The sequence below is a fragment of the Ambystoma mexicanum genome, unplaced genomic scaffold (assembly GCF_040938575.1).
Source record: "Ambystoma mexicanum isolate Mex_15411 unplaced genomic scaffold, UKY_AmexF1_1 Mex_scaf10, whole genome shotgun sequence".
Lineage (NCBI taxonomy): Eukaryota > Metazoa > Chordata > Amphibia > Caudata > Ambystomatidae > Ambystoma > Ambystoma mexicanum.
In genome coordinates this window covers 472,501-487,500 of record NW_027182325.1, presented here as the reverse complement: position 1 = coordinate 487,500, position 15,000 = coordinate 472,501, and the positions used below count along the sequence as shown (strand labels likewise).

General features: G+C 47.0%; 38 non-coding genes and 13 pseudogenes across 38 annotated transcripts in view; all 51 read right to left on the bottom strand.

Annotated features, from left to right (window-relative positions):
• LOC138549742 (5S ribosomal RNA) overlaps positions 1–40 on the bottom strand; it is a 119-nt gene extending 79 nt beyond the window's left edge. Inside the window, exon 1 of the ribosomal RNA XR_011293515.1 lies at positions 1–40. This exon is cut by the window's left edge and continues 79 nt beyond it. This is a non-coding gene — a ribosomal RNA (5S ribosomal RNA).
• A 106-nt stretch (positions 41–146) lies between these two features.
• LOC138539445 (5S ribosomal RNA) lies at positions 147–265 on the bottom strand. The gene has a single exon (XR_011287512.1). It is a non-coding gene; the product is annotated as a 5S ribosomal RNA (ribosomal RNA).
• Positions 266–371: 106 nt separating this feature from the next.
• On the bottom strand, positions 372–490 carry LOC138538203 (5S ribosomal RNA). The gene has a single exon (XR_011286311.1). It is a non-coding gene; the product is annotated as a 5S ribosomal RNA (ribosomal RNA).
• Positions 491–944: 454 nt separating this feature from the next.
• On the bottom strand, positions 945–1,053 carry LOC138543270 (5S ribosomal RNA; annotated as a pseudogene).
• Positions 1,054–1,158: 105 nt separating this feature from the next.
• LOC138545190 (5S ribosomal RNA) lies at positions 1,159–1,277 on the bottom strand. Its single transcript, XR_011290788.1, has one exon. It is a non-coding gene; the product is annotated as a 5S ribosomal RNA (ribosomal RNA).
• Positions 1,278–1,383: 106 nt separating this feature from the next.
• LOC138538908 (5S ribosomal RNA) lies at positions 1,384–1,502 on the bottom strand. Its single transcript, XR_011286992.1, has one exon. It is a non-coding gene; the product is annotated as a 5S ribosomal RNA (ribosomal RNA).
• A 106-nt stretch (positions 1,503–1,608) lies between these two features.
• LOC138541370 (5S ribosomal RNA) lies at positions 1,609–1,727 on the bottom strand. The gene has a single exon (XR_011289379.1). It is a non-coding gene; the product is annotated as a 5S ribosomal RNA (ribosomal RNA).
• A 464-nt stretch (positions 1,728–2,191) lies between these two features.
• Positions 2,192–2,300, bottom strand: LOC138545673 (5S ribosomal RNA; annotated as a pseudogene).
• A 105-nt stretch (positions 2,301–2,405) lies between these two features.
• Positions 2,406–2,524, bottom strand: LOC138545076 (5S ribosomal RNA). Its single transcript, XR_011290776.1, has one exon. It is a non-coding gene; the product is annotated as a 5S ribosomal RNA (ribosomal RNA).
• Positions 2,525–2,630: 106 nt separating this feature from the next.
• On the bottom strand, positions 2,631–2,749 carry LOC138538897 (5S ribosomal RNA). The gene has a single exon (XR_011286981.1). It is a non-coding gene; the product is annotated as a 5S ribosomal RNA (ribosomal RNA).
• A 106-nt stretch (positions 2,750–2,855) lies between these two features.
• Positions 2,856–2,974, bottom strand: LOC138548688 (5S ribosomal RNA). The gene has a single exon (XR_011292480.1). It is a non-coding gene; the product is annotated as a 5S ribosomal RNA (ribosomal RNA).
• A 463-nt stretch (positions 2,975–3,437) lies between these two features.
• LOC138545939 (5S ribosomal RNA) lies at positions 3,438–3,546 on the bottom strand (annotated as a pseudogene).
• Positions 3,547–3,652: 106 nt separating this feature from the next.
• On the bottom strand, positions 3,653–3,771 carry LOC138549640 (5S ribosomal RNA). The gene has a single exon (XR_011293417.1). It is a non-coding gene; the product is annotated as a 5S ribosomal RNA (ribosomal RNA).
• A 106-nt stretch (positions 3,772–3,877) lies between these two features.
• On the bottom strand, positions 3,878–3,996 carry LOC138549741 (5S ribosomal RNA). Its single transcript, XR_011293514.1, has one exon. It is a non-coding gene; the product is annotated as a 5S ribosomal RNA (ribosomal RNA).
• A 106-nt stretch (positions 3,997–4,102) lies between these two features.
• Positions 4,103–4,221, bottom strand: LOC138539444 (5S ribosomal RNA). Its single transcript, XR_011287511.1, has one exon. It is a non-coding gene; the product is annotated as a 5S ribosomal RNA (ribosomal RNA).
• Positions 4,222–4,327: 106 nt separating this feature from the next.
• Positions 4,328–4,446, bottom strand: LOC138548686 (5S ribosomal RNA). The gene has a single exon (XR_011292478.1). It is a non-coding gene; the product is annotated as a 5S ribosomal RNA (ribosomal RNA).
• A 463-nt stretch (positions 4,447–4,909) lies between these two features.
• On the bottom strand, positions 4,910–5,018 carry LOC138545938 (5S ribosomal RNA; annotated as a pseudogene).
• A 106-nt stretch (positions 5,019–5,124) lies between these two features.
• Positions 5,125–5,243, bottom strand: LOC138541427 (5S ribosomal RNA). Its single transcript, XR_011289434.1, has one exon. It is a non-coding gene; the product is annotated as a 5S ribosomal RNA (ribosomal RNA).
• A 106-nt stretch (positions 5,244–5,349) lies between these two features.
• LOC138539442 (5S ribosomal RNA) lies at positions 5,350–5,468 on the bottom strand. The gene has a single exon (XR_011287509.1). It is a non-coding gene; the product is annotated as a 5S ribosomal RNA (ribosomal RNA).
• Positions 5,469–5,574: 106 nt separating this feature from the next.
• Positions 5,575–5,693, bottom strand: LOC138538202 (5S ribosomal RNA). The gene has a single exon (XR_011286310.1). It is a non-coding gene; the product is annotated as a 5S ribosomal RNA (ribosomal RNA).
• A 463-nt stretch (positions 5,694–6,156) lies between these two features.
• Positions 6,157–6,265, bottom strand: LOC138544918 (5S ribosomal RNA; annotated as a pseudogene).
• A 106-nt stretch (positions 6,266–6,371) lies between these two features.
• Positions 6,372–6,490, bottom strand: LOC138547480 (5S ribosomal RNA). Its single transcript, XR_011291318.1, has one exon. It is a non-coding gene; the product is annotated as a 5S ribosomal RNA (ribosomal RNA).
• Positions 6,491–6,596: 106 nt separating this feature from the next.
• On the bottom strand, positions 6,597–6,705 carry LOC138544023 (5S ribosomal RNA; annotated as a pseudogene).
• Positions 6,706–6,811: 106 nt separating this feature from the next.
• Positions 6,812–6,920, bottom strand: LOC138544792 (5S ribosomal RNA; annotated as a pseudogene).
• A 105-nt stretch (positions 6,921–7,025) lies between these two features.
• Positions 7,026–7,144, bottom strand: LOC138549572 (5S ribosomal RNA). The gene has a single exon (XR_011293352.1). It is a non-coding gene; the product is annotated as a 5S ribosomal RNA (ribosomal RNA).
• A 106-nt stretch (positions 7,145–7,250) lies between these two features.
• LOC138538886 (5S ribosomal RNA) lies at positions 7,251–7,369 on the bottom strand. Its single transcript, XR_011286970.1, has one exon. It is a non-coding gene; the product is annotated as a 5S ribosomal RNA (ribosomal RNA).
• A 106-nt stretch (positions 7,370–7,475) lies between these two features.
• Positions 7,476–7,594, bottom strand: LOC138548685 (5S ribosomal RNA). Its single transcript, XR_011292477.1, has one exon. It is a non-coding gene; the product is annotated as a 5S ribosomal RNA (ribosomal RNA).
• A 463-nt stretch (positions 7,595–8,057) lies between these two features.
• Positions 8,058–8,166, bottom strand: LOC138547079 (5S ribosomal RNA; annotated as a pseudogene).
• Positions 8,167–8,272: 106 nt separating this feature from the next.
• LOC138547479 (5S ribosomal RNA) lies at positions 8,273–8,391 on the bottom strand. Its single transcript, XR_011291317.1, has one exon. It is a non-coding gene; the product is annotated as a 5S ribosomal RNA (ribosomal RNA).
• Positions 8,392–8,497: 106 nt separating this feature from the next.
• LOC138549740 (5S ribosomal RNA) lies at positions 8,498–8,616 on the bottom strand. The gene has a single exon (XR_011293513.1). It is a non-coding gene; the product is annotated as a 5S ribosomal RNA (ribosomal RNA).
• Positions 8,617–8,722: 106 nt separating this feature from the next.
• Positions 8,723–8,841, bottom strand: LOC138539441 (5S ribosomal RNA). Its single transcript, XR_011287508.1, has one exon. It is a non-coding gene; the product is annotated as a 5S ribosomal RNA (ribosomal RNA).
• Positions 8,842–8,947: 106 nt separating this feature from the next.
• LOC138538200 (5S ribosomal RNA) lies at positions 8,948–9,066 on the bottom strand. The gene has a single exon (XR_011286308.1). It is a non-coding gene; the product is annotated as a 5S ribosomal RNA (ribosomal RNA).
• A 454-nt stretch (positions 9,067–9,520) lies between these two features.
• Positions 9,521–9,629, bottom strand: LOC138543269 (5S ribosomal RNA; annotated as a pseudogene).
• Positions 9,630–9,734: 105 nt separating this feature from the next.
• Positions 9,735–9,853, bottom strand: LOC138544961 (5S ribosomal RNA). The gene has a single exon (XR_011290764.1). It is a non-coding gene; the product is annotated as a 5S ribosomal RNA (ribosomal RNA).
• Positions 9,854–9,959: 106 nt separating this feature from the next.
• Positions 9,960–10,078, bottom strand: LOC138538874 (5S ribosomal RNA). Its single transcript, XR_011286959.1, has one exon. It is a non-coding gene; the product is annotated as a 5S ribosomal RNA (ribosomal RNA).
• Positions 10,079–10,184: 106 nt separating this feature from the next.
• Positions 10,185–10,303, bottom strand: LOC138541369 (5S ribosomal RNA). The gene has a single exon (XR_011289378.1). It is a non-coding gene; the product is annotated as a 5S ribosomal RNA (ribosomal RNA).
• A 464-nt stretch (positions 10,304–10,767) lies between these two features.
• Positions 10,768–10,876, bottom strand: LOC138545671 (5S ribosomal RNA; annotated as a pseudogene).
• A 105-nt stretch (positions 10,877–10,981) lies between these two features.
• On the bottom strand, positions 10,982–11,100 carry LOC138544847 (5S ribosomal RNA). The gene has a single exon (XR_011290752.1). It is a non-coding gene; the product is annotated as a 5S ribosomal RNA (ribosomal RNA).
• Positions 11,101–11,206: 106 nt separating this feature from the next.
• On the bottom strand, positions 11,207–11,325 carry LOC138538861 (5S ribosomal RNA). Its single transcript, XR_011286947.1, has one exon. It is a non-coding gene; the product is annotated as a 5S ribosomal RNA (ribosomal RNA).
• A 106-nt stretch (positions 11,326–11,431) lies between these two features.
• Positions 11,432–11,550, bottom strand: LOC138548684 (5S ribosomal RNA). The gene has a single exon (XR_011292476.1). It is a non-coding gene; the product is annotated as a 5S ribosomal RNA (ribosomal RNA).
• A 463-nt stretch (positions 11,551–12,013) lies between these two features.
• On the bottom strand, positions 12,014–12,122 carry LOC138545937 (5S ribosomal RNA; annotated as a pseudogene).
• A 106-nt stretch (positions 12,123–12,228) lies between these two features.
• Positions 12,229–12,347, bottom strand: LOC138549638 (5S ribosomal RNA). The gene has a single exon (XR_011293415.1). It is a non-coding gene; the product is annotated as a 5S ribosomal RNA (ribosomal RNA).
• A 106-nt stretch (positions 12,348–12,453) lies between these two features.
• Positions 12,454–12,572, bottom strand: LOC138549739 (5S ribosomal RNA). Its single transcript, XR_011293512.1, has one exon. It is a non-coding gene; the product is annotated as a 5S ribosomal RNA (ribosomal RNA).
• Positions 12,573–12,678: 106 nt separating this feature from the next.
• LOC138539440 (5S ribosomal RNA) lies at positions 12,679–12,797 on the bottom strand. Its single transcript, XR_011287507.1, has one exon. It is a non-coding gene; the product is annotated as a 5S ribosomal RNA (ribosomal RNA).
• Positions 12,798–12,903: 106 nt separating this feature from the next.
• LOC138548683 (5S ribosomal RNA) lies at positions 12,904–13,022 on the bottom strand. Its single transcript, XR_011292475.1, has one exon. It is a non-coding gene; the product is annotated as a 5S ribosomal RNA (ribosomal RNA).
• A 463-nt stretch (positions 13,023–13,485) lies between these two features.
• Positions 13,486–13,594, bottom strand: LOC138545936 (5S ribosomal RNA; annotated as a pseudogene).
• A 106-nt stretch (positions 13,595–13,700) lies between these two features.
• Positions 13,701–13,819, bottom strand: LOC138541426 (5S ribosomal RNA). Its single transcript, XR_011289433.1, has one exon. It is a non-coding gene; the product is annotated as a 5S ribosomal RNA (ribosomal RNA).
• A 106-nt stretch (positions 13,820–13,925) lies between these two features.
• Positions 13,926–14,044, bottom strand: LOC138541605 (5S ribosomal RNA). The gene has a single exon (XR_011289607.1). It is a non-coding gene; the product is annotated as a 5S ribosomal RNA (ribosomal RNA).
• A 106-nt stretch (positions 14,045–14,150) lies between these two features.
• LOC138542058 (5S ribosomal RNA) lies at positions 14,151–14,269 on the bottom strand. Its single transcript, XR_011290048.1, has one exon. It is a non-coding gene; the product is annotated as a 5S ribosomal RNA (ribosomal RNA).
• Positions 14,270–14,732: 463 nt separating this feature from the next.
• LOC138544917 (5S ribosomal RNA) lies at positions 14,733–14,841 on the bottom strand (annotated as a pseudogene).
• A 106-nt stretch (positions 14,842–14,947) lies between these two features.
• The window catches only part of LOC138547478 (5S ribosomal RNA), a 119-nt gene continuing 66 nt past the window's right edge, over positions 14,948–15,000 (bottom strand). The window contains exon 1 of the ribosomal RNA XR_011291316.1: positions 14,948–15,000. This exon is cut by the window's right edge and continues 66 nt beyond it. This is a non-coding gene — a ribosomal RNA (5S ribosomal RNA).

Here is a 15,000-nt window from a genome sequence, read left to right as displayed (position 1 = left end):
AGACGAGATCGGGCGCATTCAGTGTGGTGTGGCCGTAGGCTCTGGTTCTTGTGAGTTTTGTACTTTTAAGCATCTAGTCGGCTAGACCTTGCAGTTTTGAAAGGCAATTGAGAAATGGCTCACTTCCTGAACTTGGAGTACAAAAAAGCCTACAGCACCTGGTATTCCCAGGCGGTCTTCCATCCAGGTACTAACTAGGCCCGACACTGCTTAGCTTCTGAGATCAGACGAGATCAGGCACATTCAGTGTGGTGTGGCCGTAGGCTCTGGGCCTAGTGAGTTTTGTACTTTTAAGCATCTAGTCGGCTAGACCTTGCAGTTTTAAAAGGCAATTGAGAAAGGGCTCACTTCCTGAACTTGGAGCACAAAAAAGCCTACAGCACCTGGTATTCCCAGGCGGTCTCCCATCCAGGTACTAACTAGGCCTGACACTGCTTAACTTCCGAGATCAGTCGAGATCGGGTGCATTCAGTGTGGTGTGGCCGTAGGCTCTAGGAATGCTAAGAATATTACTCTTATGCATTTGCATTTAGTAAGCTAAGCCATGCAGCCACTTGCAACATGATACCACGCTCATCGCTCGATCAGGCGAGATATATAAGACTGGTGGGCCCATTCAGGACTCCTATGTCTGGTAGGATAACTTTAATTCATCCATCCTGTGTCTGTTGCAGGGAGGTGGAGAGAACAATCAACACAATAATGGTTTTCTTTCATGCCTCTTGAAGGACTCAATATTCTCTGTACTGCATTACATGTGAAAGTTGATTTATTACCCATGAACACACTACCTGTATGCTAATTCTATGTAAAAAGGTAGCTCCAGCCCTCATGATGTTGTCCAACATTTCCGCTATAAAACGGGATACAATTATTTTGGAAACATACCAAATTTGAAAAATAATTGAGAAGTTGCGCAATTACTAATCATGGAGCACAAAAAAAGCCTACAGCACCTGGTATTCCCAGGCAGTCTCCCATCCAGGTACTAACTAGGCCCGACCCTGCTTAGCTTCCGAGATCGGGCGCATTCAGTGTGGTGTGGCCGTAGGCTCTGGGCCTAGTGAGTTTGTACTTTTAAGCATCTAGTCGGCTAGACCTTGCAGTTTTGAAAGGCAATTGTGAAATGGCTCACTTCCTGAACTTGGAGCACAAAAAAGCCTACAGCACCTGGTATTCCCAGGTGGTCTCCCATCCAGGTACTAACTAGGCCCGACACTGCTTAGCTTCCGAGATCAGACGAGATCGGGCGCATTCAGTGTGGTGTGGCCGTAGGCTCTGGGCCTAGTGAGTTTTGTACTTTTAAGCATCTAGTCGGCTAGACCTTGCAGTTTTGAAAGGCAATTGAGAAATGGCTCACTTCCTGAACTTGGAGTACAAAAAAGCCTACAGCACCTGGTATTCCCAGGCGGTCTCCCATCCAGGTACTAACTAGGCCCGACACTGCTTAGCTTCTGAGATCAGACGAGATCAGGCGCATTCAGTGTGGTGTGGCCGTAGGCTCTGGGCCTAGTGAGTGTTGTACTTTTAAGCATCTAGTCGGCTAGACCTTGCAGTTTTAAAAGGCAATTGAGAAAGGGCTCACTTCCTGAACTTGGAGCACAAAAAAGCCTACAGCACCTGGTATTCCCAGGCGGTCTCCCATCCAGGTACTAACTAGGCCTGACACTGCTTAACTTCCAAGATCAGACGAGATCAGGTGCATTCAGTGTGGTGTGGCCGTAGGCTCTAGGAATGCTAAGAATATTACTCTTATGCATTTGCATTTAGTAAGCTAAGCCATGCAGCCACTTGCAACATGATACCACGCTCATCGCTCGATCAGGCTCGATCAGGCGAGATATATAAGACTGGTGGGCCCATTCAGGACTCCTATGTCTGGTAGGATAACTTTAATTCATCCATCCTGTGTCTGTTGCAGGGAGGTGGAGAGAACAATCAACACAATAATGGTTTTCTTTCATGCCTCTTGAAGGACTCAATATTCTCTGTACTGCATTACATGTGAAAGTTGATTTATTACCCATGAACACACTACCTGTATGCTAATTCTATGTAAAAAGGTAGCTCCAGCCCTCATGATGTTGTCCAACATTTCCGCTATAAAACGGGATACAATTATTTTGGAAACATACCAAATTTGAAAAATAATTGAGAAGTTGCGCAATTACTAATCATGGAGCACAAAAAAAGCCTACAGCACCTGGTATTCCCAGGCAGTCTCCCATCCAGGTACTAACTAGGCCAGACCCTGCTTAGCTTCCGAGATCGGGCGCATTCAGTGTGGTGTGGCCGTAGGCTCTGGGCCTAGTGAGTTTGTACTTTTAAGCATCTAGTCGGCTAGACCTTACAGTTTTGAAAGGCAATTGTGAAATGGCTCACTTCCTGAACTTGGAGCACAAAAAAGCCTACAGCACCTGGTATTCCCAGGTGGTCTCCCATCCAGGTACTAACTAGGCCCGACACTGCTTAGCTTCCGAGATCAGACGAGATCGGGCGCATTCAGTGTGGTGTGGCCGTAGGCTCTGGGCCTAGTGAGTTTTGTACTTTTAAGCATCTAGTCGGCTAGACCTTGCAGTTTTGAAAGGCAATTGAGAAATGGCTCACTTCCTGAACTTGGAGTACAAAAAAGCCTACAGCACCTGGTATTCCCAGGCGGTCTCCCATCCAGGTACTAACTAGGCCCGACACTGCTTAGCTTCTGAGATCAGACGAGATCAGGCGCATTCAGTGTGGTGTGGCCGTAGGCTCTGGGCCTAGTGAGTGTTGTACTTTTAAGCATCTAGTCGGCTAGACCTTGCAGTTTTAAAAGGCAATTGAGAAAGGGCTCACTTCCTGAACTTGAAGCACAAAAAAGCCTACAGCACCTGGTATTCCCAGGCGGTCTCCCATCCAGGTACTAACTAGGCCTGACACTGCTTAACTTCCGAGATCAGACGAGATCGGGTGCATTCAGTGTGGTGTGGCCGTAGGCTCTAGGAATGCTAAGAATATTACTCGTATGCATTTGCATTTAGTAAGCTAAGCCATGCAGCCACTTGCAACATGATACCACGCTCATCGCTCGATCAGGCTCGATCAGGCGAGATATATAAGACTGGTGGGCCCATTCAGGACTCTTATGTCTGGTAGGATAACTTTAATTCATCCATCCTGTGTCTGTTGCAGGGAGGTGGAGAGAACAATCAACACAATAATGGTTTTCTTTCATGCCTCTTGAAGGACTCAATATTCTCTGTACTGCATTACATGTGAAAGTCGATTTATTACCCATGAACACACTACCTGTATGCTAATTCTATGTAAAAAGGTAGCTCCAGCCCTCATGATGTTGTCCAACATTTCCGCTATAAAACGGGATACAATTATTTTGGAAACATACCAAATTTGAAAAATAATTGAGAAGTTGCGCAATTACTAATCATGGAGCACAAAAAAGCCTACAGCACCTGGTATTCCCAGGCAGTCTCCCATCCAGGTACTAACTAGGCCTGACCCTGCTTAGCTTCCGAGATCGGGCACATTCAGTGTGGTGTGGCCGTAGGCTCTGGGCCTAGTGAGTTTTGTACTTTTAAGCATCTAGTCGGCTAGACCTTGCAGTTTTGAAAGGCAATTGTGAAATGGCTCACTTCCTGAACTTGGAGCACAAAAAAGCCTACAGCACCTGGTATTCCCAGGTGGTCTCCCATCCAGGTACTAACTAGGCCCGACACTGCTTAGCTTCCGAGATCAGACGAGATCGGGCGCAATCAGTGTGGTGTGGCCATAGGCTCTGGGCCTAGTGAGTTTTGTACTTTTAAGCATCTAGTCAGCTAGACCTTGCAGTTTTGAAAGGCAATTGAGAAATGGCTCACTTCCTGAACTTGGAGCACAAAAAAGCCTACAGCACCTGGTATTCCCAGGCGGTCTCCCATCCAGGTACTAACGAGGCCCGACACTGCTTAGCTTCCGAGATCAGACGAGATCGGGCGCATTCAGTGTGGTGTGGCCGTAGGCTCTGGTTCTTGTGAGTTTTGTACTTTTAAGCATCTAGTCGGCTAGACCTTGCAGTTTTGAAAGGCAATTGAGAAATGGCTCACTTCCTGAACTTGGAGTACAAAAAAGCCTACAGCACCTGGTATTCCCAGGCGGTCTTCCATCCAGGTACTAACTAGGCCCGACACTGCTTAGCTTCTGAGATCAGACGAGATCAGGCACATTCAGTGTGGTGTGGCCGTAGGCTCTGGGCCTAGTGAGTTTTGTACTTTTAAGCATCTAGTCGGCTAGACCTTGCAGTTTTAAAAGGCAATTGAGAAAGGGCTCACTTCCTGAACTTGGAGCACAAAAAAGCCTACAGCACCTGGTATTCCCAGGCGGTCTCCCATCCAGGTACTAACTAGGCCTGACACTGCTTAACTTCCGAGATCAGACGAGATCGGGTGCATTCAGTGTGGTGTGGCCGTAGGCTCTAGGAATGCTAAGAATATTACTCTTATGCATTTGCATTTAGTAAGCTAAGCCATGCAGCCACTTGCAACATGATACCACGCTCATCGCTCGATCAGGCTCGATCAGGCGAGATATATAAGACTGGTGGGCCCATTCAGGACTCCTATGTCTGGTAGGATAACTTTAATTCATCCATCCTGTGTCTGTTGCAGGGAGGTGGAGAGAACAATCAACACAATAATGGTTTTCTTTCATGCCTCTTGAAGGACTCAATATTCTCTGTACTGCATTACATGTGAAAGTCGATTTATTACCCATGAACACACTACCTGTATGCTAATTCTATGTAAAAAGGTAGCTCCAGCCCTCATGATGTTGTCCAACATTTCCGCTATAAAACGGGATACAATTATTTTGGAAACATACCAAATTTGAAAAATAATTGAGAAGTTGCGCAATTACTAATCATGGAGCACAAAAAAGCCTACAGCACCTGGTATTCCCAGGCAGTCTCCCATCCAGGTACTAACTAGGCCTGACCCTGCTTAGCTTCCGAGATCGGGCACATTCAGTGTGGTGTGGCCGTAGGCTCTGGGCCTAGTGAGTTTTGTACTTTTAAGCATCTAGTCGGCTAGACCTTGCAGTTTTGAAAGGCAATTGTGAAATGGCTCACTTCCTGAACTTGGAGCACAAAAAAGCCTACAGCACCTGGTATTCCCAGGTGGTCTCCCATCCAGGTACTATCTAGGCCGGACACTGCTTAGCTTCCGAGATCAGACGAGATCGGGCGCAATCAGTGTGGTGTGGCCGTAGGCTCTGGTTCTTGTGAGTTTTGTACTTTTAAGCATCTAGTCGGCTAGACCTTGCAGTTTTGAAAGGCAATTGAGAAATGGCTCACTTCCTGAACTTGGAGTACAAAAAAGCCTACAGCACCTGGTATTCCCAGGCGGTCTTCCATCCAGGTACTAACTAGGCCCGACACTGCTTAGCTTCTGAGATCAGACGAGATCAGGCACATTCAGTGTGGTGTGGCCGTAGGCTCTGGGCCTAGTGAGTTTTGTACTTTTAAGCATCTAGTCGGCTAGACCTTGCAGTTTTAAAAGGCAATTGAGAAAGGGCTCACTTCCTGAACTTGGAGCACAAAAAAGCCTACAGCACCTGGTATTCCCAGGCGGTCTCCCATCCAGGTACTAACTAGGCCTGACACTGCTTAACTTCCGAGATCAGTCGAGATCGGGTGCATTCAGTGTGGTGTGGCCGTAGGCTCTAGGAATGCTAAGAATATTACTCTTATGCATTTGCATTTAGTAAGCTAAGCCATGCAGCCACTTGCAACATGATACCACGCTCATCGCTCGATCAGGCTCGATCAGGCGAGATATATAAGACTGGTGGGCCCATTCAGGACTCCTATGTCTGGTAGGATAACTTTAATTCATCCATCCTGTGTCTGTTGCAGGGAGGTGGAGAGAACAATCAACACAATAATGGTTTTCTTTCATGCCTCTTGAAGGACTCAATATTCTCTGTACTGCATTACATGTGAAAGTCGATTTATTACCCATGAACACACTACCTGTATGCTAATTCTATGTAAAAAGGTAGCTCCAGCCCTCATGATGTTGTCCAACATTTCCGCTATAAAACGGGATACAATTATTTTGGAAACATACCAAATTTGAAAAATAATTGAGAAGTTGCGCAATTACTAATCATGGAGCACAAAAAAGCCTACAGCACCTGGTATTCCCAGGCAGTCTCCCATCCAGGTACTAACTAGGCCTGACCCTGCTTAGCTTCCGAGATCGGGCGCATTCAGTGTGGTGTGGCCGTAGGCTCTGGGCCTAGTGAGTTTTGTACTTTTAAGCATCTAGTCGGCTAGACCTTGCAGTTTTGAAAGGCAATTGTGAAATGGCTCACTTCCTGAACTTGGAGCACAAAAAAGCCTACAGCACCTGGTATTCCCAGGTGGTCTCCCATCCAGGTACTAACTAGGCCCGACACTGCTTAGCTTCCGAGATCAGACGAGATCGGGCGCAATCAGTGTGGTGTGGCCGTAGGCTCTGGGCCTAGTGAGTTTTGTACTTTTAAGCATCTAGTCAGCTAGACCTTGCAGTTTTGAAAGGCAATTGAGAAATGGCTCACTTCCTGAACTTGGAGCACAAAAAAGCCTACAGCACCTGGTATTCCCAGGCAGTCTCCCATCCAGGTACTAACGAGGCCCGACACTGCTTAGCTTCCGAGATCGGGCGCAATCAGTGTGGTGTGGCCGTAGGCTCTGGGCCTAGTGAGTTTTGTACTTTTAAGCATCTAGTCAGCTAGACCTTGCAATTTTGAAAGGCAATTGAGAAATGGCTCACTTCCTGAACTTGGAGCACAAAAAAGCCTACAGCACCTGGTATTCCCAGGCGGTCTCCCATCCAGGTACTAACTAGGCCCGACCCTGCTTAGCTTCTGAGATCGGGCGCATTCAGTGTGGTGTGGCCGTAGGTTCTGGGCCTAGTGAGTTTGTACTTTTAAGCATCTAGTCGGCTAGACCTTGCAGTTTTGAAAGGCAATTGTGAAATGGCTCACTTCCTGAACTTGGAGCACAAAAAAGCCTACAGCACCTGGTATTCCCAGGTGGTCTCCCATCCAGGTACTAACTAGGCCCGACACTGCTTAGCTTCCGAGATCAGATGAGATCGGGCGCATTCAGTGTGGTGTGGCCGTAGGCTCTGGGCCTAGTGAGTTTTGTACTTTTAAGCATCTAGTCGGCTAGACCTTGCAGTTTTGAAAGGCAATTGAGAAATGGCTCACTTCCTGAACTTGGAGTACAAAAAAGCCTACAGCACCTGGTATTCCCAGGCGGTCTCCCATCCAGGTACTAACTAGGCCCGACACTGCTTAGCTTCTGAGATCAGACGAGATCAGGCGCATTCAGTGTGGTGTGGCCGTAGGCTCTGGGCCTAGTGAATGTTGTACTTTTAAGCATCTAGTCGGCTAGACCTTGCAGTTTTAAAAGGCAATTGAGAAAGGGCTCACTTCCTGAACTTGGAGCACAAAAAAGCCTACAGCACCTGGTATTCCCAGGCGGTCTCCCATCCAGGTACTAACTAGGCCTGACACTGCTTAACTTCCGAGATCAGACGAGATCGGGTGCATTCAGTGTGGTGTGGCCGTAGGCTCTAGGAATGCTAAGAATATTACTCTTATGCATTTGCATTTAGTAAGCTAAGCCATGCAGCCACTTGCAACATGATACCACGCTCATCGCTCGATCAGGCTCGATCAGGCGAGATATATAAGACTGGTGGGCCCATTCAGGACTCCTATGTCTGGTAGGATAACTTTAATTCATCCATCCTGTGTCTGTTGCAGGGAGGTGGAGAGAACAATCAACACAATAATGGTTTTCTTTCATGCCTCTTGAAGGACTCAATATTCTCTGTACTGCATTACATGTGAAAGTCGATTTATTACCCATGAACACACTACCTGTATGCTAATTCTATGTAAAAAGGTAGCTCCAGCCCTCATGATGTTGTCCAACATTTCCGCTATAAAACGGGATACAATTATTTTGGAAACATACCAAATTTGAAAAATAATTGAGAAGTTGCGCAATTACTAATCATGGAGCACAAAAAAGCCTACAGCACCTGGTATTCCCAGGCAGTCTCCCATCCAGGTACTAACTAGGCCTGACCCTGCTTAGCTTCTGAGATCGGGCACATTCAGTGTGGTGTGGCCGTAGGCTCTGGGCCTAGTGAGTTTTGTACTTTTAAGCATCTAGTCGGCTAGACCTTGCAGTTTTGAAAGGCAATTGTGAAATGGCTCACTTCCTGAACTTGGAGCACAAAAAAGCCTACAGCACCTGGTATTCCCAGGTGGTCTCCCATCCAGGTACTAACTAGGCCCGACACTGCTTAGCTTCCGAGATCAGACGAGATCGGGCGCAATCAGTGTGGTGTGGCCGTAGGCTCTGGGCCTAGTGAGTTTTGTACTTTTAAGCATCTAGTCAGCTAGACCTTGCAGTTTTGAAAGGCAATTGAGAAATGGCTCACTTCCTGAACTTGGAGCACAAAAAAGCCTACAGCACCTGGTATTCCCAGGCGGTCTCCCATCCAGGTACTAACGAGGCCCGACACTGCTTAGCTTCCGAGATCAGACGAGATCGGGCGCATTCAGTGTGGTGTGGCCGTAGGCTCTGGTTCTTGTGAGTTTTGTACTTTTAAGCATCTAGTCGGCTAGACCTTGCAGTTTTGAAAGGCAATTGAGAAATGGCTCACTTCCTGAACTTGGAGTACAAAAAAGCCTACAGCACCTGGTATTCCCAGGCGGTCTTCCATCCAGGTACTAACTAGGCCCGACACTGCTTAGCTTCTGAGATCAGACGAGATCAGGCACATTCAGTGTGGTGTGGCCGTAGGCTCTGGGCCTAGTGAGTTTTGTACTTTTAAGCATCTAGTCGGCTAGACCTTGCAGTTTTAAAAGGCAATTGAGAAAGGGCTCACTTCCTGAACTTGGAGCACAAAAAAGCCTACAGCACCTGGTATTCCCAGGCGGTCTCCCATCCAGGTACTAACTAGGCCTGACACTGCTTAACTTCCGAGATCAGTCGAGATCGGGTGCATTCAGTGTGGTGTGGCCGTAGGCTCTAGGAATGCTAAGAATATTACTCTTATGCATTTGCATTTAGTAAGCTAAGCCATGCAGCCACTTGCAACATGATACCACGCTCATCGCTCGATCAGGCGAGATATATAAGACTGGTGGGCCCATTCAGGACTCCTATGTCTGGTAGGATAACTTTAATTCATCCATCCTGTGTCTGTTGCAGGGAGGTGGAGAGAACAATCAACACAATAATGGTTTTCTTTCATGCCTCTTGAAGGACTCAATATTCTCTGTACTGCATTACATGTGAAAGTTGATTTATTACCCATGAACACACTACCTGTATGCTAATTCTATGTAAAAAGGTAGCTCCAGCCCTCATGATGTTGTCCAACATTTCCGCTATAAAACGGGATACAATTATTTTGGAAACATACCAAATTTGAAAAATAATTGAGAAGTTGCGCAATTACTAATCATGGAGCACAAAAAAAGCCTACAGCACCTGGTATTCCCAGGCAGTCTCCCATCCAGGTACTAACTAGGCCCGACCCTGCTTAGCTTCCGAGATCGGGCGCATTCAGTGTGGTGTGGCCGTAGGCTCTGGGCCTAGTGAGTTTGTACTTTTAAGCATCTAGTGGGCTAGACCTTGCAGTTTTGAAAGGCAATTGTGAAATGGCTCACTTCCTGAACTTGGAGCACAAAAAAGCCTACAGCACCTGGTATTCCCAGGTGGTCTCCCATCCAGGTACTAACTAGGCCCGACACTGCTTAGCTTCCGAGATCAGACGAGATCGGGCGCATTCAGTGTGGTGTGGCCGTAGGCTCTGGGCCTAGTGAGTTTTGTACTTTTAAGCATCTAGTCGGCTAGACCTTGCAGTTTTGAAAGGCAATTGAGAAATGGCTCACTTCCTGAACTTGGAGTACAAAAAAGCCTACAGCACCTGGTATTCCCAGGCGGTCTCCCATCCAGGTACTAACTAGGCCCGACACTGCTTAGCTTCTGAGATCAGACGAGATCAGGCGCATTCAGTGTGGTGTGGCCGTAGGCTCTGGGCCTAGTGAGTGTTGTACTTTTAAGCATCTAGTCGGCTAGACCTTGCAGTTTTAAAAGGCAATTGAGAAAGGGCTCACTTCCTGAACTTGGAGCACAAAAAAGCCTACAGCACCTGGTATTCCCAGGCGGTCTCCCATCCAGGTACTAACTAGGCCTGACACTGCTTAACTTCCAAGATCAGACGAGATCAGGTGCATTCAGTGTGGTGTGGCCGTAGGCTCTAGGAATGCTAAGAATATTACTCTTATGCATTTGCATTTAGTAAGCTAAGCCATGCAGCCACTTGCAACATGATACCACGCTCATCGCTCGATCAGGCTCGATCAGGCGAGATATATAAGACTGGTGGGCCCATTCAGGACTCCTATGTCTGGTAGGATAACTTTAATTCATCCATCCTGTGTCTGTTGCAGGGAGGTGGAGAGAACAATCAACACAATAATGGTTTTCTTTCATGCCTCTTGAAGGACTCAATATTCTCTGTACTGCATTACATGTGAAAGTTGATTTATTACCCATGAACACACTACCTGTATGCTAATTCTATGTAAAAAGGTAGCTCCAGCCCTCATGATGTTGTCCAACATTTCCGCTATAAAACGGGATACAATTATTTTGGAAACATACCAAATTTGAAAAATAATTGAGAAGTTGCGCAATTACTAATCATGGAGCACAAAAAAAGCCTACAGCACCTGGTATTCCCAGGCAGTCTCCCATCCAGGTACTAACTAGGCCAGACCCTGCTTAGCTTCCGAGATCGGGCGCATTCAGTGTGGTGTGGCCGTAGGCTCTGGGCCTAGTGAGTTTGTACTTTTAAGCATCTAGTCGGCTAGACCTTACAGTTTTGAAAGGCAATTGTGAAATGGCTCACTTCCTGAACTTGGAGCACAAAAAAGCCTACAGCACCTGGTATTCCCAGGTGGTCTCCCATCCAGGTACTAACTAGGCCCGACACTGCTTAGCTTCCGAGATCAGACGAGATCGGGCGCATTCAGTGTGGTGTGGCCGTAGGCTCTGGGCCTAGTGAGTTTTGTACTTTTAAGCATCTAGTCGGCTAGACCTTGCAGTTTTGAAAGGCAATTGAGAAATGGCTCACTTCCTGAACTTGGAGTACAAAAAAGCCTACAGCACCTGGTATTCCCAGGCGGTCTCCCATCCAGGTACTAACTAGGCCCGACACTGCTTAGCTTCTGAGATCAGACGAGATCAGGCGCATTCAGTGTGGTGTGGCCGTAGGCTCTGGGCCTAGTGAGTGTTGTACTTTTAAGCATCTAGTCGGCTAGACCTTGCAGTTTTAAAAGGCAATTGAGAAAGGGCTCACTTCCTGAACTTGAAGCACAAAAAAGCCTACAGCACCTGGTATTCCCAGGCGGTCTCCCATCCAGGTACTAACTAGGCCTGACACTGCTTAACTTCCGAGATCAGACGAGATCGGGTGCATTCAGTGTGGTGTGGCCGTAGGCTCTAGGAATGCTAAGAATATTACTCGTATGCATTTGCATTTAGTAAGCTAAGCCATGCAGCCACTTGCAACATGATACCACGCTCATCGCTCGATCAGGCTCGATCAGGCGAGATATATAAGACTGGTGGGCCCATTCAGGACTCTTATGTCTGGTAGGATAACTTTAATTCATCCATCCTGTGTCTGTTGCAGGGAGGTGGAGAGAACAATCAACACAATAATGGTTTTCTTTCATGCCTCTTGAAGGACTCAATATTCTCTGTACTGCATTACATGTGAAAGTCGATTTATTACCCATGAACACACTACCTGTATGCTAATTCTATGTAAAAAGGTAGCTCCAGCCCTCATGATGTTGTCCAACATTTCCGCTATAAAACGGGATACAATTATTTTGGAAACATACCAAATTTGAAAAATAATTGAGAAGTTGCGCAATTACTAATCATGGAGCACAAAAAAGCCTACAGCACCTGGTATTCCCAGGCAGTCTCCCATCCAGGTACTAACTAGGCCTGACCCTGCTTAGCTTCCGAGATCGGGCACATTCAGTGTGGTGTGGCCGTAGGCTCTGGGCCTAGTGAGTTTTGTACTTTTAAGCATCTAGTCGGCTAGACCTTGCAGTTTTGAAAGGCAATTGTGAAATGGCTCACTTCCTGAACTTGGAGCACAAAAAAGCCTACAGCACCTGGTATTCCCAGGTGGTCTCCCATCCAGGTACTAACTAGGCCCGACACTGCTTAGCTTCCGAGATCAGACGAGATCGGGCGCAATCAGTGTGGTGTGGCCATAGGCTCTGGGCCTAGTGAGTTTTGTACTTTTAAGCATCTAGTCAGCTAGACCTTGCAGTTTTGAAAGGCAATTGAGAAATGGCTCACTTCCTGAACTTGGAGCACAAAAAAGCCTACAGCACCTGGTATTCCCAGGCGGTCTCCCATCCAGGTACTAACGAGGCCCGACACTGCTTAGCTTCCGAGATCAGACGAGATCGGGCGCATTCAGTGTGGTGTGGCCGTAGGCTCTGGTTCTTGTGAGTTTTGTACTTTTAAGCATCTAGTCGGCTAGACCTTGCAGTTTTGAAAGGCAATTGAGAAATGGCTCACTTCCTGAACTTGGAGTACAAAAAAGCCTACAGCACCTGGTATTCCCAGGCGGTCTTCCATCCAGGTACTAACTAGGCCCGACACTGCTTAGCTTCTGAGATCAGACGAGATCAGGCACATTCAGTGTGGTGTGGCCGTAGGCTCTGGGCCTAGTGAGTTTTGTACTTTTAAGCATCTAGTCGGCTAGACCTTGCAGTTTTAAAAGGCAATTGAGAAAGGGCTCACTTCCTGAACTTGGAGCACAAAAAAGCCTACAGCACCTGGTATTCCCAGGCGGTCTCCCATCCAGGTACTAACTAGGCCTGACACTGCTTAACTTCCGAGATCAGACGAGATCGGGTGCATTCAGTGTGGTGTGGCCGTAGGCTCTAGGAATGCTAAGAATATTACTCTTATGCATTTGCATTTAGTAAGCTAAGCCATGCAGCCACTTGCAACATGATACCACGCTCATCGCTCGATCAGGCTCGATCAGGCGAGATATATAAGACTGGTGGGCCCATTCAGGACTCCTATGTCTGGTAGGATAACTTTAATTCATCCATCCTGTGTCTGTTGCAGGGAGGTGGAGAGAACAATCAACACAATAATGGTTTTCTTTCATGCCTCTTGAAGGACTCAATATTCTCTGTACTGCATTACATGTGAAAGTCGATTTATTACCCATGAACACACTACCTGTATGCTAATTCTATGTAAAAAGGTAGCTCCAGCCCTCATGATGTTGTCCAACATTTCCGCTATAAAACGGGATACAATTATTTTGGAAACATACCAAATTTGAAAAATAATTGAGAAGTTGCGCAATTACTAATCATGGAGCACAAAAAAGCCTACAGCACCTGGTATTCCCAGGCAGTCTCCCATCCAGGTACTAACTAGGCCTGACCCTGCTTAGCTTCCGAGATCGGGCACATTCAGTGTGGTGTGGCCGTAGGCTCTGGGCCTAGTGAGTTTTGTACTTTTAAGCATCTAGTCGGCTAGACCTTGCAGTTTTGAAAGGCAATTGTGAAATGGCTCACTTCCTGAACTTGGAGCACAAAAAAGCCTACAGCACCTGGTATTCCCAGGTGGTCTCCCATCCAGGTACTATCTAGGCCGGACACTGCTTAGCTTCCGAGATCAGACGAGATCGGGCGCAATCAGTGTGGTGTGGCCGTAGGCTCTGGTTCTTGTGAGTTTTGTACTTTTAAGCATCTAGTCGGCTAGACCTTGCAGTTTTGAAAGGCAATTGAGAAATGGCTCACTTCCTGAACTTGGAGTACAAAAAAGCCTACAGCACCTGGTATTCCCAGGCGGTCTTCCATCCAGGTACTAACTAAGCCCGACACTGCTTAGCTTCTGAGATCAGACGAGATCAGGCACATTCAGTGTGGTGTGGCCGTAGGCTCTGGGCCTAGTGAGTTTTGTACTTTTAAGCATCTAGTCGGCTAGACCTTGCAGTTTTAAAAGGCAATTGAGAAAGGGCTCACTTCCTGAACTTGGAGCACAAAAAACCCTACAGCACCTGGTATTCCCAGGCGGTCTCCCATCCAGGTACTAACTAGGCCTGACACTGCTTAACTTCCGAGATCAGTCGAGATCGGGTGCATTCAGTGTGGTGTGGCCGTAGGCTCTAGGAATGCTAAGAATATTACTCTTATGCATTTGCATTTAGTAAGCTAAGCCATGCAGCCACTTGCAACATGATACCACGCTCATCGCTCGATCAGGCTCGATCAGGCGAGATATATAAGACTGGTGGGCCCATTCAGGACTCCTATGTCTGGTAGGATAACTTTAATTCATCCATCCTGTGTCTGTTGCAGGGAGGTGGAGAGAACAATCAACACAATAATGGTTTTCTTTCATGCCTCTTGAAGGACTCAATATTCTCTGTACTGCATTACATGTGAAAGTCGATTTATTACCCATGAACACACTACCTGTATGCTAATTCTATGTAAAAAGGTAGCTCCAGCCCTCATGATGTTGTCCAACATTTCCGCTATAAAACGGGATACAATTATTTTGGAAACATACCAAATTTGAAAAATAATTGAGAAGTTGCGCAATTACTAATCATGGAGCACAAAAAAGCCTACAGCACCTGGTATTCCCAGGCAGTCTCCCATCCAGGTACTAACTAGGCCTGACCCTGCTTAGCTTCCGAGATCGGGCGCATTCAGTGTGGTGTGGCCGTAGGCTCTGGGCCTAGTGAGTTTTGTACTTTTAAGCATCTAGTCGGCTAGACCTTGCAGTTTTGAAAGGCAATTGTGAAATGGCTCACTTCCTGAACTTGGAGCACAAAAAAGCCTACAGCACCTGGTATTCCCAGGTGGTCTCCCATCCAGGTACTAACTAGG